Source organism: Bos indicus x Bos taurus, chromosome 22 (assembly GCF_003369695.1).
Source record: "Bos indicus x Bos taurus breed Angus x Brahman F1 hybrid chromosome 22, Bos_hybrid_MaternalHap_v2.0, whole genome shotgun sequence".
Taxonomy (NCBI): domain Eukaryota; kingdom Metazoa; phylum Chordata; class Mammalia; order Artiodactyla; family Bovidae; genus Bos; species Bos indicus x Bos taurus.
In genome coordinates, this window is record NC_040097.1 from 47,891,618 (window position 1) to 47,907,784 (window position 16,167).

Consider the following 16,167-nt stretch of genomic DNA (forward strand, 5'->3'; position numbering starts at 1 on the left):
ATATACAGCAGACTCTTATTTTGGTAGTGTGTATCTGTTAATCCCAAAGGTCCTAATTCATCCTCCCGCTGCAAGTATCCCCTTTGGTCACCATAAGTTTGTTTTCTATGTCTATGAGTCTATTTCTGTTCTGTAAATAAGTTCATTTGTTTCATTGTTTTTTAGATTCCACGTATAAGTGATATTATATGATAGTTGTTCTCAGATCTAAAAACAAGAACATTGCTAGAGATTAAGAGGGTTGCTTCATAACTGACCAGGAAAAAGTTAAACTATAATGTATCTAATAACATAACACTTCAAAAACTACAAAGCAAAAACTGAAAAAGCATAAGATTAAACTGAGAAATTCTCTATATTTCTCCCTCAGTAACTGACTAATCAAACTTCAAAAAAATGAGTAATGAAGATGGAAGATTTGAATACCACAATTAAAACTAGTTTAAGCTAATGAAAATATATGGATTACTGCAAACTAATAACCTCATGGAAATATAGAACATTTGTGAAAACTATGTACCAGGCCACAAAACAAGTCTCAACAAATTTCAAAGAAGTGGAATCATGTAGATCATATTCTCTAATCATTATTAAAACAGAAAATATTTAAACTAGAAAAAAATTTTAGATAAAAAATAGGAAAAAATTTAAAATGTTATCTAAAATAAAAAAATTAAAGTAGATATTATTAAAAATGTTAAACTAGAATAAGATAGAATTAAAGAAAAAATAATTGTTAACAGGTTCTGGAAATTAAAAGATAAATTGAAATAAAAGCTTACAAAAAGTCATAACCCAAAGAAAAAATCATCATGAAAATGTTAAAAATCTATATGTGAGCAGTAACAAAACATGTGGAATACAAATATGGCTAAAGCAATACTTGGAAATTTATTGTGCTAAATGCATACATGTAAAAGAAGAAAAGTTGGAATTAAATGAGTAACCATGTACATTTACGGGGAAGGCAGTGGCACCCTACTCCAGTACTCTTGCCTGGAAAATCCCATGGACTGAGGAGCCTGATGGGCTGCAGTCCATGGGGTTGCTAAGAGTGGGGCACGACTGAGCAACTTCACTTTCATTTTTCACTTTCATGCATTGGAGAAGGAAATGGCAACCCACTCCAGTGTTCCCAGGATCCCAGGGCTGGGGGAGCCTGGTGGGCTGCTGTCTATGGGGTCACACAGAGTCGGACACTACTGAGCGACTTCACCTTCACTTTTCACTTTCATGCATTGGAGAAGGAAATGGCAACCCACTCCAGTACTCTTGCCTGGAAAATCCCATGGACTGAGGAGCCTGGTGGGCTGCAGCCCATGGGGTTGCTAAGAGTTGGACTTAGCAGCAGCAGCATGTACATTTAAGAGATGAGAAAAAGAATAAAGCAAACAAAGTATAAGGAAGGTAATAAGGATGAGGACAGAGAATAAATAAAATGAAAAATAATGACACAGGTGAGAAGTTCCTTCTTTGTAAAGTCTGAAAAGAGCCTGTAAGAACCCTGGTGAGATGAACCAGGTGGCATCACCCCACCGGGGCTTAGAAGGCACTTGAGTGTGGTGCCCCAGGAGAGCCCCCGCCTTCCCGGGAAGTGCTCGTGACAGCATGCAGGGCACATCTCCATGCCTCTCCCCATGCACCCCAACTTGATCTCACTTTTTCTGGCACCTCTTCCATCTTCCAACCATCTCCCAAATTTGCCAAAAGTGATATTTGGTTCTCTCATTCTCTTTGTTGCTTTTGGATCATTTATGGAAGAGAAGGGGAAATACTAGCATTACTTCAGCATCCACCACCAGCACCAGTCTGAGGGGAGGGGAACTGAGGCAGAAAGCCGGGGTGGTGGCAGTGGAAAGAACAAGCATCAGGTACCTGGAAGCTGTGGGAGGAAGGATTCAGATCTGGGAGCACAGAGGATGGGGGGTGGGGGTGGCAGGCACCCAGACTGCAAGATCTGTAGTCCTGGGAGAGGTACCCAACCTTCACTGAACCGTGGGTGGAGCTGAAAGACCCACTGACAGATTTCTAGTAGGTTTTCAACAAGGATTCCATTAAAACAGCATTTAAAATTTTTCTTCTAATTAGCCATAAAAGAAGGAGATGAATCTCAGATACTCTGCTTACATGTCATTCTAGTAAATCAAAGTCCCTAATGATCAATAAATTGCTTTTCAAAGAAAGCAAAACAACAAAACCACATTTATATAACACAAACACAAAACCTGCCAGATTCTCAGAGGCTGAGCTACACAGATAAAGTAAAATGATGATTGAGACAAAGGTTTTCATGGGGAGGTTAGGAAGAGCTTTGGGGCTGGAAGCACTGCTTATGCAGATTGGACTATCTTCAGGAAAAAAAAAAAAGTATGTAAAGCGGCTTGGGTCATTTTCCTTTTCTCCAGGAATATCCAGGCTTCCAAGCCTAGGAAATGACCCGCTATACTTTTGGTAGTTAAATTTCATACCAAAAAGGGAGAACTATATAGGATAACAATGATCTGAACCATGAGTCAGTATGGGATTATTTGGAGACTCTGGCAAATAGCCACACTAGATCCTGGGAACATGGATCTAGAGGGGGCCATGACCTCTGTCTTGTAGGCAACCCCCTTCCCCTCTCTCACCTTCTTGTGTTCTTCTCCCAAGTGTCTGCTCAGTGAGATTAAACTGTCAGCCCACAGGATGCATTTGTGCATCCCAGCTGCAGATCACATATCTGTCACATCGGTGGCATTACGCTGTAAATCATAGCCACAAAAGGACTTTCCCTGGAGTGGGTTTCTTTTCTCAGCTGATGATATATAAACATACACCAAAAAATTTAACTCATATTTACCTAGGGAAGGTAATGGGGGCAAATAACACGTGGTTGAATACGACACCAAAAGCGGTTTCCAAACAGCATTTATTTTAGGCAGTTTCATCAAACTCTTTGGACTCTCTCTACACAAACACAGAATCGATTCTCAGAGTTAAGTCTGAAGTGAGCGAGGTTTCCGGCAATAAAGTAACCAGCCCGTCCCCAAATAAATCTGTCTTCGAGCCTTTTCCTCAAGAACCATCTGGTGGTTTCAGGCTGTTCTGGTCTTATGGTCACTAGTAACTGATCACATAAGGTCATTAGCAACATGGTGTTAATGGTACATTATTATCTCAGGCTTACCAACCAAGGTCTTCGAAATTTTAAAAGAGGAGATGAAGGCTAGAGCGCCTGCCCTGGGTGGAGAGGCAAAGAGCTGGGCGGAGGTGCTTTTCTGGTTGTCAAGTGCTCACCCCATTTTATAGACTGCCCCGAATAATGGCACTGTAAAAATCACTCACCTTTAAACTCGTCTCCTAAACCAAGTAAATATTTACATGATGTTTATGACTTATATACTTAATCATTTATATGACCAGGATTCAAAATGAAAAGGTAAAAAAGAACTCTGAGATTTCTAAATGAACTTGATATTTATATATACTATAAACACATATGCATACTTTTCAGTTTAGCATCTTTGTTTCTACTTCTCTGGTATTATTATTATTTCCTTAAAGTGACAGATACTATCATACACACTGCTAGGGATGTTTAAGTGAGTATAACCATTTGGGGAGCAATTTGGCACCAGATAGTCAAGTTTATATATAAATATGTAATATGCATATATTACATATGTGAATATGTAAGTTTATATTATAAATATGACCCCTCTCTTCTACTTTTGGGCATACATTCTCAAGAATTTCTTTCGGTGTGCATGAATACATTTCAAAGACATTTACTGCACACATCTGTGTCATAGCCACAGAAGAAATACAGAAACAAGCTAAAACCCATCATAGAGGAGACAGATTGGTAAAATACAGTATTTTCATAAGATGGAATGATGTTTAACAGTTAAAAAATATAAATATAATCTGTATAAAACAATCCAATTGTTCTCTCAAAAACACTAAGTGATAATGCAAGATTCTTTCACAGAAAGTAAAAGAGAAACCACCCTTATGGAAAATTCTGTAGCAAAGTGGGCCATGAATAAACGTGCAAGTATATTCTGTCCCACTAGAAAAGAAAAGCAAAGTAAAAATAAGATTCTTTTTTTCCCTTTGCCTATGAAATTAACAAAGCTGATGAATAATTATGTCTCTTACTAACAAGGCCTGGGGATCTGGCCCACTCAGACACCAGCAGTGGCAACACAAATTTATACACTTTCCTGGAGAGTCATTCGGCAATATGTATCAAATATTTAAAGAAAAGTAAGTAAATTTTGACAAAATAATTCATCCTAAGAAAACAAAAATGCGTGCAAAGATTACGTGCAAAGATTAGGCTATAATTAAAAAGTATAAAGTGCTTAATATTTTAAAAGAATGATTTTGTTGAATAAATCACAGTACACAGATGAAATGGATTATTAAGAGAATAAAAATAATGACAGAGAAGAATAATCATTGACATTAATGCTGCTCACATTTTGTTGAGTTAAGAAATTTTGCATTTGTGTTTAAAACAATTATATTCATCTGATCCTTATTATTCAAGGATCTTTGGTACCACAGAGGAGTTACTTAGAGTAAACCCTCTTAAGATGGGGACCAAAATTTCAGACTAAATAATGGGAAATAAAAAAGCTTGATTAGCACCATATTTGAAGAAAAAGAAACAAAAGAACGCATTTTCATTTTCTATTTTACCAAATTGTGATAATAGGATTTTTCATAGGAAATGATATTTAGGATAGATCCTAAAACTCATTTGAAGCCTAGAGGATCGAGAATAGCCAAGACAATTTTGAAGAAAAAGGCTAAGAAAGGAAGATTTATTGTAAAACTTTAATAATTAAATGAAAGTGATATTAGCTCAGGAATCACAGAAAGATTAATAGAACAGAACAGAACAGAGTTAAGAAAAAGATCCAGAAAAAAAAAATAACCAAAGTTGGTATATGGCAGAGGTGGCAACAGAATAAATGAGAAAATAGTTAAATATTCAGTGATAATGTGGTAATGGTTTTCAACAAGGAAAACATTAGATCCCTGCCTCACACAGTACAGAAATATAATTGTCAAATGAGTTTTAAGATCTAAAAGTTTTATTTACTAAAAAATGGTGAGGTATAGAAAAGAAACTTGGAAATCAAAACATTTTTAAAAGCTCCCTAAGGGAAATGCAAAAGAAAAGCAGTGAAATACATTTCAGGCTTATCAAAATAACCAAAATTAAAACATCTAATTAATGTCAGGCATAGCCAAATATCAGATCAGATCAGATCAGATCAGTCACTCAGTCGTGTCCGACTCTTTGCGACCCCATGAATCACAGCACACCAGGCCTCCCTGTCCCTCACCAACTCCCAGAGTTCACTCAGACTCACGTCCATCAAGTCAGTGAGGCCATCCAGCCATCTCATCCTCTGTCGTCCCCTTCTCCTCCTGCCCACAATCCCTCCCAGCATCAGAGTCTTTTCCAATGAGTCAACTCTTCGAATGAGGTGGCCAAAGTACTGGAGTTTCAGCTTCAGCATCATTCCTTCCAAAGAAATCCCAGGGCTGATCTCCTTCAGAATGGACTGGTTGGATCTCCTTGCAGTCCAAGGGACTCTCAAGAGTCTTCTCCAACACCACAGTTCAAAAGCATCAATTCTTTGGTGCTCAGCCTTCTTCACAGTCCAACTCTCACATCCATACATGACCACAGGAAAAACCATAGCCTTGACTAGATGAACCTTTGTTGGCAAAGTAATGTCTCTGCTTTGAATATGCTATCTAGGTTGGTCATAACTTTCCTTCCAAGGACTAAGCGTGTTTTAATTTCATGGCTGCAGTCACCATCTGTAGTGATTTTGGAGCCCAGAAAAATAAAGTCTGACACTGTTTCCACTGTTTCCCCATCTATTTCCCATGAAGTGATGGGACCGGATGCCAAGATCTTCGTTTTCTGAAATGTTGAGCTTTAAGCCAACTTTTTCACTCTCCTCTTTCACTTTCATCAAGAGGCTTTTGAGTTCCTCTTCACTTTCTGCTATAAGGGTGGTGTCATCTGCATATCTAAGGTTATTGATATTTCTCCCGGAAATCTTGATTCCAGTCCAGCGTTTCTCATGATGTACTCTGCATATAAGTTAAATAAAGAGGGTGACAATATACAGCCTTGATGAACTCCTTTTCCTTTTTGGAACCAGTTTGTTGTTCCATGTCCAGTTCTAACTGTTGCTTCCTGACCTGCATACAAATTTCTCAAGAGGCAGATCAGGTGGTCTGGTATTCCCATCTCTTTCAGAATTTTCCACAGTTTATTGTGATCCACGCAGTCAAAGGCTTTGGCATAGTCAATAAAACAGAAATAGATGTTTTTCTGGAACTCTCTTGCTTTTTCCATGATCCAGCGGATGTTGGCAATTTGATCTCTGGTTCCTCTGCCTTTTCTAAAACCAGCTTGAACATCAGGAAGTTCACGGTTCACATATTCCTGAAGCCTGGTTTGGAGAATTTTGAGCATGACTTTACTAGCGTGTGAGATGAGTGCAATTGTGCGGTAGTTTGAGCATTCTTTGGCATTGCCTTTCTTTGAGATTGGAATGAAAACTGACTTTTTCCAGTCCTGTGGCCACTGCTGAGTTTTCCAAATTTGCTGGCATATTGAGTGCAGCACTTTCACAGCATCATCTTTCAGGATTTGGAATAGCTCAACTGGAATTCCATCACCTCCACTAGCTTTGTTCGTAGTGATGCTTTCTAAGGCCCACTTGACATCACATTCCAGGATGTCTGGCTCTAGGTCAGTGATCACACCATCGTGATTATCTGGGTCGTGAAGATCTTTTTTGTACAGTTCTTCTGTGTATTCAAACATACAGGCATACAAAGAACTCCAGGACAGTGTTGGTGGGAGTGTAAAGTGATACAGCAGCTCTAAAGGGCAACTTGCAAAACCTCAAAGGGCTGAAGTAACAGCAAGACACTTATAAAGGATATCCTATCACCCAGTTACTCAACTCCTAGGGATATATACCTTAGACACACTCCTGTACATTCTACAAGAGCCTATCAAGAATATTCCCTGCAATACTTTTGACAATAGCAAAAGGGATTTTCTCAAGTTGTGGTAAGCAGGGGCTAGTCTCTAGGCGTGGTACGCAGGCTTCTCATTGAGGTGGCTTCTCTTGTTGCAGAACATGGGCTTCAGGCTGCATGGGCTTCAACAGTTGCGGCACATGGCTCTAGAGCACAGGCTCAGTAGCTGTGGGGCACGGGCTTAGTTGCTCTGTGGCATGTGGGAGCTTCTGGGATCAGGGATTGAACCTGTGTCTCCTGTATTGGCAAGCAGATTCTTTACCACTGAGCCACCAAGGAAACCTATAATTTTTTATAATGTATCTGTTTGTGGCTTTTTATATTTATTTTTATTATTTGTTTGGCTGCACCAGGCCTTAGCTCTGGCACACGGGGTCTTTAATTGTGGCATGCAGGATCTTTAGCTGTGGCATGTAGGATCTAGTTCCCTGACCAGAGATTGAATCCAGGACTGCTGCATTGGGAGCACCGGGTCTTAACCACTGGACCACCAAGAAAGTCCCTGTTTATTGTTTTAATTTTTAATACATCATTTTATTAAAGGACGGGCACAAATAGTCCTCTATGTATTTCTCCCTTCCACCTTCAATCCTCCAGGTAAACATGGAGTTCTTCTGAGAGCATCTTTTTTTATAAATGAAGTATAGTAGATTTACAATGTCATATTCATTTCAGGTGTATAGCAGAGTGATTCAGTTATACAGACACATACACACACACAAATATATATATATTCTTTTTCAGATTCTTTTCCATTATAGGTTATTACAGGTATTGAACATAGTTCCCTGGGCTATACAGTAGTAGGTCCTTGCTGTTTATCTATTTTATATATAGTAGTATGTATCTGTTAATCATAAATTCCTAATTTATCTTCCCTCACAGTTTCCCTTTTGGTAACTGTAAGTTTGGGTTTTTACATCTGTGAGTCTTATTTCCGTGTACATAAAATTTAAACACAAAATAAGGCTACACATTCTGACCGGCACACACTTAGCCTCAGTGTTACAGGCTGCATGGACTCAGCTCCAAATCCCCATCCTTCACTGTGTGGATTTCCCCCTCACTCAGCAGAGAAGTTTCTATTTATGGCAATCCCACACTTGGACTCAAGAAGCTACTACAAGAAGCTGTAACAAGAAGTTACAACCTGCTATACCAGGTGCCAGAGAGGACAGGAGAATTATGCAAGACTCCTCTCACCCTGCAGAGGGTACCACTCAGCTAGGGAAGCTGTCTGAGAGACTGGCTCTCAGTCCTCACTCTGGCTCACACAGTGTGAAAACTCAAGAGTGCTTAATTGCCAAGGCCCAGTACCCTCATCATTAAAGTGAGAACATCACTCTCCTCCTGTTTGGAACAGTAAGTGAATACATAGACTGTGTCCAGCATACACAAGCACTCAACAGCTCAGCCGTCAAAGGCACAGCAGCCATCACATGAACAAGGTCTTCTGAGCAGAGTCTCAGTCACACTGATGGTGAAAAGGCAGTGGATGGGAGGAGGGAGCTAAACCGGTCCACTTAGCCCTCTCCACAGCTGGACCCAACAGCCCAGCCCCAGGGGTTTCCCCTGTGACTTGGCCCCCTCCCTGTGGAACACAGGGCATTTTTTCTAGCAGCAGTTTGGCTACACTCAGGCCTATTGATTCGTCCGAGTTCGCCACAGACAGTGCTCTGTCAAGAGAGCTACCTGACTCAAGATAAAGAACTCCTTATCTCACACCCTTGGAAGAATTCTGGGGTGAAATGAGACCAGAAGGATCACAACACACCTAAGTTAGCTTTTTGGTTGACCCCTTTAGAATTCCAAGGACATACTGCAGCTTCACAGTATTAGAAGGCAATAGTGTCTCAGGTCCACTCACCTCCAACACACAGCTGCCTCCAACCCACAAGTCACCCTTCTCAAAAGCTGGCATAGGGGTCTATTCAAGGACTTAGTAGCAGGCACCAGAGAGGAGGCCTGTCTGCCAGATACAGGAAAAACCACAGTATTTGTAAGTCACTTTTGGAGATACTTTTGGAGATCCTGAGGAATTTTATTCCTGGGATTCTTTCCTGAGGATTTCCGAAAGGATGGTGGATGTGTCAGTTACCCCGCCAATGTGGCGCCACCATGCGGCAACAGCACAAACAGCTCATGATTTCACTCAGTCTTGAAATTCGGTGCTTCTTTACCAACTTTTAACTTTGAGGAATTCAAAATACTTCTATTTTCATATGTCAAATGAGTTCACTCATATCTTTTCTTCATTTCATATTTTATTATCACTATTTTGGATTTGCATTAGTCAAATACGCTCTATGAATAAACCATCCTCAGCGTCAGCACCGTTATATGTGAGGTTGGGATTGTTACATCACCCAAGAACTGATGATCAGATTGTCGGAGGGCAACCAGATCAGATTCCACCCAGATCTTAAGACCAAATTCTTCCTTCGAGTTTTTTGGACTAGCTTAGGTATAATTACCTTTGGTTTGCATATATTTAAAAAAAGGAGGTGAAAACCATCGAGGGGTTTTGAAACTAAAATGATGGCTTTGAAACTAAAATGGTAACTAATAGAAATAAGAAACAAAACTGATCTGACAAAACTAAGCAGGTTGGTGGTTTACCTTCAGGGGAAGGGAACTGATAGTTTCTGCAGGGGATAATCTGGAAGCTGGGAATATTCTAGGTCTTAATCTGGGCACTTGTCACACAGGTGGGTTCAGTTTGTGAAAATCTTCAGATCTGTGCAGTTTTCTGAGATGATAGTATCTGACCATTCAGTCAACACTCCTTACCTTGCCTTTGAGACAAACATAATAATAACCAGGAAGGCAAAATGAAGGGCATGCCTAGTTCTCCACCAGGCACTTCAGTCTGTGTATCAATTGCTCTAAGGCCCGTGGCCACAGACGAGCTCTCCTTCTGTCCCTCTGGACAGGGAGGAAGGAGACAGGACACAATCAATACCACTGTTAGCTTTAATTGCTGAGGGTGGTTAACAGTTGACTTTCTCAGATCCTGGAGCAGACCATTCCCCCTCCACCTCCACACACAACACCTAGACCACGAAGAGAATCCTGCCGCAGAGATACACACCATCTCCACAGAAACAGCACCCCTCCACACACACACATGCTTCGCCCCACCACCAGACTCAACTCCCAACTCCAGACACATGCCCCAGACCCACAGAGGGCAGCCAGCTTTCAGCCCATAGAGACAAACCACAGATGTGGTGGATAGAGGGGAGGGGAGGGGAGGGTGGTTAATGAGGCAAGAGGGGGCTGTCCATGGCCAGACAAGGAATTAGCAACAGGAAGATGGAAAGTAATATTTTCAAAGTCTTAAACTGAAATTTGTCGGGAAACAAGGATTTTTAGACCTATGAATACAGTCCCAAAGTTGCTGGGAAATATATTTAAATCACCCCCATTTCCATCTACAGCTCAGATCCTCTTGGACTGTCTTCCTTTTACTTTCACATCTATCAGGTACCCTGAACCCCAGAGGCTTTGGGAAAAGGGGTGGGGGGGGGCAGAATTAGATTTTAAAAGTTGAGGCGCCAAGATGTTTGTCAGATATCACAAAGCTACCTACGTGGTCATTTTATCCCTGAGGTGGGGCAAGGGAGACTGAGTTGGAGGGACAGGGTGATAATGTCAAAGAGAAGTGGCGACCCTTTCCTCCACCCAAAGCTCTGAGAACCGCCCACACAGCCCCACCGGAGCTGTGTAGCGATATTTACATTCTGAGACTAGGCTCCGCCTTCCCCTGGGAAAGTGGGAAACATCCAGATCAAGGGGTAGGGAGTGAAGCCGGCAGAAATAATCCAGACATAAAGCATTTTCCAAGAGCAGATGGGAGCCCAGCGCAGAGCTTACAGCTTCTCTTAGGAAGTCCCGGGACCCAGACTGGTGTGTGCAGTTCGAGTCTCTCAGATACTTACCCTGGGGATAGGGTTTATTTGGGAGAAGGAAACGGAACAGGGCTGACGCTAGCAGGGGAATTTTCAGGCACCCAGCAAATTCCCCTACTCTGCGGGGTCGTTAGTAAATTAAGTTACAGGGAACGGAGGGGATGCTGCTAATGCTGCAGGTCCCTGGGTTTCCAACACGGGACCGCTCTGCACTCCCCATAGGCCCTCCTCGGCTACCTCCTAACCTCTGAAGGATACCTTAGAATTGGCTTCTGACTTCTCCAAAAGCGGCGGAGTTGGAGGGGAGGGAGCAGGAAGGAGACGCGGGTGGGGGGTGAAGCTGAAGTGAGCACCCCCAGACCTGCAACAGCCAACCCTCCCCAAGCAGTCCGAGAACGCTGCCAGACTCCTATCGACTCCGGTTCTTAGACTGTGCACTGGCCATGACCTTGAGCAAGTCCCCGATTAGTCCCATTTTACAGAAATTAAGAGTGGAAAGAATCAAGTCGGCCACGCTGGGCTGCTCCCGGCGCTTACCTGACGGTTTAAGAAGCGTAGTGGGTGAGCGGTGAACCGCAGCCCGAGAGCTACGTGGCCAGTGGAATCGCAAACCTCGAAGGAAATGCAGAGCTGAGCTCCAACCCGGCAGCAGGAAAAAGGTGGTCCCGATTCTGTGACGACCCCCTAGCAAGTTTGATGCCCCCGCCCATGCCCCTCCGCAGAGGTTGACTGGCCGTGCCCGGGGGCCCTGGCTCAGGACACGCACGGGGTGTACTACGGGGACATGAGAAACACCTCCATACACCCACCCCCGAAGTTGCGGCAACATAAGGAGCAGAATGGCGCAAAGCTGCCAGAGAGGAGGGGACGGTACTCACACGGGGTGGCCGGGCTAGAGTAGATACGTGACCGGGGTCATCGATGGCCTCCGGGCTCCGGCCACGGCGCTTTGGGATGCCTGGGGCACCTGCCGCAGCGCACCGCGTGGATTAGGAAGCTGCGAGCAGCAAGGCAGGGGCGCGGGTCTGTCGGCGTGATCTGAGCTGCAGCGCCGCCGCGGGGGCTCGGCCGCCAGAACCGCAGCCGCAGCGGGAGCCCAGAGCAGGGGCGGGAGGCGGGAGCGCGGCGGCGGTAGCGGGTGCGAGGGAGGCGCCCGCGCCGCAGGCAGCGAGGACCAGCGGCCCGCAGCCCCAGCCGACACCTGCTGGCCGGGCCGATGGCCAATCAGAGGCGCTGGGAGCGGGGGCGCGTGCGGGGCACCGGGCGGGAGGGGGGCGCGTGCTCGCGCCTGCGCTGGGGCCAGGGTGCCTGCCCAGCGGGCTGCTCAGGCCCTCCTCCCTGCACGCAGACGGCACGCGCCGGAGGGGCGGGGCGGGGCGCAGCAGGAGGCGGGGCTCGGGTTGCGCGCTGGGGACGGAGTCGCTTGCCCGTTGCTCACCAGCCTAGAGCGATGCTGGGGCCTCGGCCACAGAGTTCCCAGACAGACCCCAGGTCATTCCCAACCGTGAAATAAGAGTTTTCCTGCCCCTACAGCCCGGGCGACCAGTCCCTCCCTGACCTCCCAGTGACTGGTCACCCGAATCCCGGCCCGGCGTGGCTTCCAGAGTGTGGGCACCCTCCCTTCCCAGCCTCACCGAAGCCGGCGGGTCTCCAAACACAGCTCTTCCTCACTTCACAGTGCCCGGGTGTTGAAAGTCACCGTGGTGACCCATCCCCTGGTCTGGGTTCCTTTCGTTATTTCCTGAATTTACTGCGCTAGCGACGCTCCTTCGTTCAACACGCATTGACTGGTCTGACGCTGGGCTCTCTGAGCCAAGGCTTTTGTGTTCCCAAATGCCCCAAAGCCCCTTAGCTGCCGCACCGCAGGGTTAGTGAGCTCGCACTGTCGAAGGATGCCCAGCGATTGCTGCCAGTGAGGACTGCATTTGGGCTCTTGCCTGGAGTTCCAGATGCCGGAAGAAACTGGGAGTTGAAAGGTTCCCGTCCAGGCCAGGGCTTCGTTGCTTTTGCATCCATTAGGGCACAGGACCCGGAATCTTTCTAAGACGGACTGCCTCAGCCCCAACAACTCGGCTGTTACTTTATGAATTTTCGCTGCAGGACGGAAGTCGCAGCGAAAGATCTTTATTCTGACGAAGTAGTTTTATCAGAGTAAAGCTACATGGGTGATTCCTAAAACCCTGGGAATCTTTTCTCAGGACCGTGGATTGAGCCTGTTCTCTCCGTGTAAATTTGCGCAGTAGAAATGGACGGCTCATTTGCTGACCTGTGTCCAGCAGCCCCCCAAAAACACAAGGGAACTTGGAAGGTAAAGGAGTTGTTTTCTCTAAAGATCGGGTTTCCTCTCTCAAACCGATTTTATTTACCCACAAACTAGTAAAGTGAAAGAAAGTTTGTGTTTTGTTTCTATTTTATTTACATTCAATTATAATTTTACTTATCTGTGCTTAATTAGCATTGGGAGTGGTACGAGAATTTAACGGTGCAAATGAATACAAAGTTAACAAGACTCAAGACTCGCTGTTACCCTTATCTCCCAGCCTCTCAATTTCTCTTCCTGGTGACAGCCATTGCTGTCACCTTCGTGAGTACCCTCCTAGAGATAATCTACAACCAAATGTATTTCTCTAATGTTCTTATTTTTACCTTTTGTTATACAAAATAGTAGGTCTAACTACAGATGCAGATGAATTCAGGAGCTCTCAAGTGATGCCAGAAGTAGAACTGGGATCTCAGCCCCTACTCTTAATTCCTCTCTCCCTCCTTTTCTGTCTGCTTTCCACTGTGGGCTTCATTGTTAAGCTGACTTACTCCATGGTGGCCCCTGACAGCTTGTCTTTTCTCTCAGTGGTCAGAATTCAAGAAGGACGCAGTCTTTTCTTTCCCAGAATGCACATTCAAACCACCCACGAAGACTCATTTGCCCTGTTTCAGTCATGCTTTACCCCTTGAATAGTCCGGGACTTGGGTATTCTGCTTCTTTGCCTGGGGGGTTCTGACTGTCGGCAGCGACAATGAGATGGACACTGTGTTGGGAGTAAATTCGCCCATATGTTTGCAGGCGGTTCATGACTGGTCACTAGTCAGCTGCATGTTAATGCTCATGTTCATTTATGTGCAGACATTGTGAAGACCTCTGCTTCTGCAGCTGGATCCCAGGCCAGCAGGATAAAGTTTAGCATGTAGAATGTGAAAGCATTACTCTCCACATATGGCCTGCCAGTGGCTGCGTCATGACAGAATGGGAGCTGGCTTCAAAGGTTATTTGATGTCATACAGGTGTTTGCAAAACTGACCTAATATGTAAATTCACCTCTTTATAGACTGTTTCAGAATCAAGGTCCTAACATCTTCCCTAAGTTATAAACATTTTAAAAGAAAGACAAATAAGTATGGAATAGTTCAGTGATTTGGGCAAGGGCACAAATAAAATAGGAAGAAAGTACAGATGGATATCCAGAGACACTATGAGTGAGAAAGAGCCCCAGTTCCCTATTTGTTGTCCTTTGGGGCTTCCCTGGTGGCTCAGACAGTAAATAGTGAAAGTCGCTCAGTCGTGTCCGACTCTTTGTGACTCCGTGGACTATACAGTCCATGGAATTCTCCAGGCCAGAATACTGGAGTGGGTAGCCTTTCCCTTCTCCAGGAGATCTTCCCAACCCAGGGATCAAACCCAGGTCTCCACACTGCAGGAGGATTCTTTACCAGCTGAGCCACAAGGAAAGCAATCTGCTCACAATTCAGGAGACCCAGGTTTGATCTCTGGGTCAGGAATATCCCCTGGAGAAGGGAACAGCAATCCACTCCAGTATTCTTACCTGGAGAGTTCCATCGACAGAGGAGCCTGGTGGGCTACGGTCCATGGAGAGGCAAAGAGTCAGACAGGACTGAGTGACTAACACTTTCACTTTCAGGTCAGAAACAGGCATGGCTTTAGTTCTTCTCCAGAGCCGAGCTCTTGTTGATCTTTTAAAAGCATTCCCCAGGAAAGGTTTGGCATTTGAAGATGATTTGGCTACAATGAACTGATAACAAGAGGACCTGAAATACTACCTCCTTGATGACTCCATCCTGAGCTGTTATCCAGCAAAACTTTACTGAGTTCCAGCAATGTCTGACTCTTCTTTTGCCCCTCATGGCTCAGCAGCCATGCTTGCTTTTCCATTTTCTGCATGATCTTGACCACTGTAAGAGTTTTAATGGATCCTTCCTTTATCAAGAAGAGCTCGTTGACTTTTGTGCTCCAAGGAAATGTGTTGCATCTTCTTTTAAAATGTGAATCAGACAGTCCATTTCTTAGCCATAAGTTTGATGAGTTTATACTGGCAGAAAGGACATATCTCAGGAAGATTCTGGGTAGAATTAAAAGAATCACAAGACCAGGGTGCCAGTCTGACCTTACCACTTGCTATCTGTGAGCTTGGGCAAGTTACTTAACTTTGCTGAATCCCAGATTTCTACCTGTAAAGTATAGTGTAATCCTCTCCAGTGCCCTTAATTGTAATTAATTAATATAAGATTGTTATTAATTGACACAGTGTATATGAAATTGCACCTGATGAGATTTAATATATGTTAGTTATCTAAAAATTGTAATTTTTAACCTGGGTAAAAATTAGCTTATAAGGGAAATTTCTATGCTGTTTTGTGGTATTCTCTGGCATACAAATGGAGAGCCCATCACCTACTACTTCCCTATCAGCTAAAGCATGCTATCTGATTTTCCAAAAAATGTATCTCTCCCTCTTCAATGCCATTTAGCCCTTGTTATATAATATGAGTTATCTGGATATATCTCCAGTCTTCCCAACTAGACTGGAAATGCATTGAGATTGGGACCACGTCACATCTTTGTTTCCTCTGGGCACCTGGAACATTTGACATACAACATTTGACACCGGACTTGTATCTAGAATATGTAAAGAGCTCTCAACATTTGGCAATATAAACCCCCAAATAAGCCAATTTTAAAATGGGCAAAAGACATCAAGATATTAGTATATGTAGTTGGCAAATAAGCACATGAAGAGATGCTCGACATCATTAGCAATTAGGAAACTGTAAAGTAGAACTGTAAGATATCACTACATACCTATCAGAATAGTGAAAGTGGAAGTTACTCAGTCATGTCCGACTCTTTGCATAGTCCGTGGAATTCTCCAGGCCAGAATCCTGGAGTGGATAGCCTTTC

General features: G+C 44.0%; 1 protein-coding gene across 4 annotated transcripts in view; it reads right to left on the reverse strand.

Moving 5' to 3' along the window:
• The window catches only part of MYRIP (myosin VIIA and Rab interacting protein), a 227,076-nt gene extending 214,763 nt beyond the window's left edge, over positions 1-12,313 (reverse strand). Inside the window, exon 1 of one of the 4 annotated variants that reach the window (XM_027522735.1) lies at positions 11,855-12,313. The gene's annotated coding sequence lies outside the window, so the exon portion shown is untranslated. Of the gene's footprint in view, positions 1-11,513; positions 11,787-11,854 lie in introns of those variants that run through there. The other 3 variants (XM_027522739.1, XM_027522738.1, XM_027522736.1) reach the window with 3 other exon arrangements.
• Between the last annotated feature and the right edge of the window lie 3,854 nt (positions 12,314-16,167).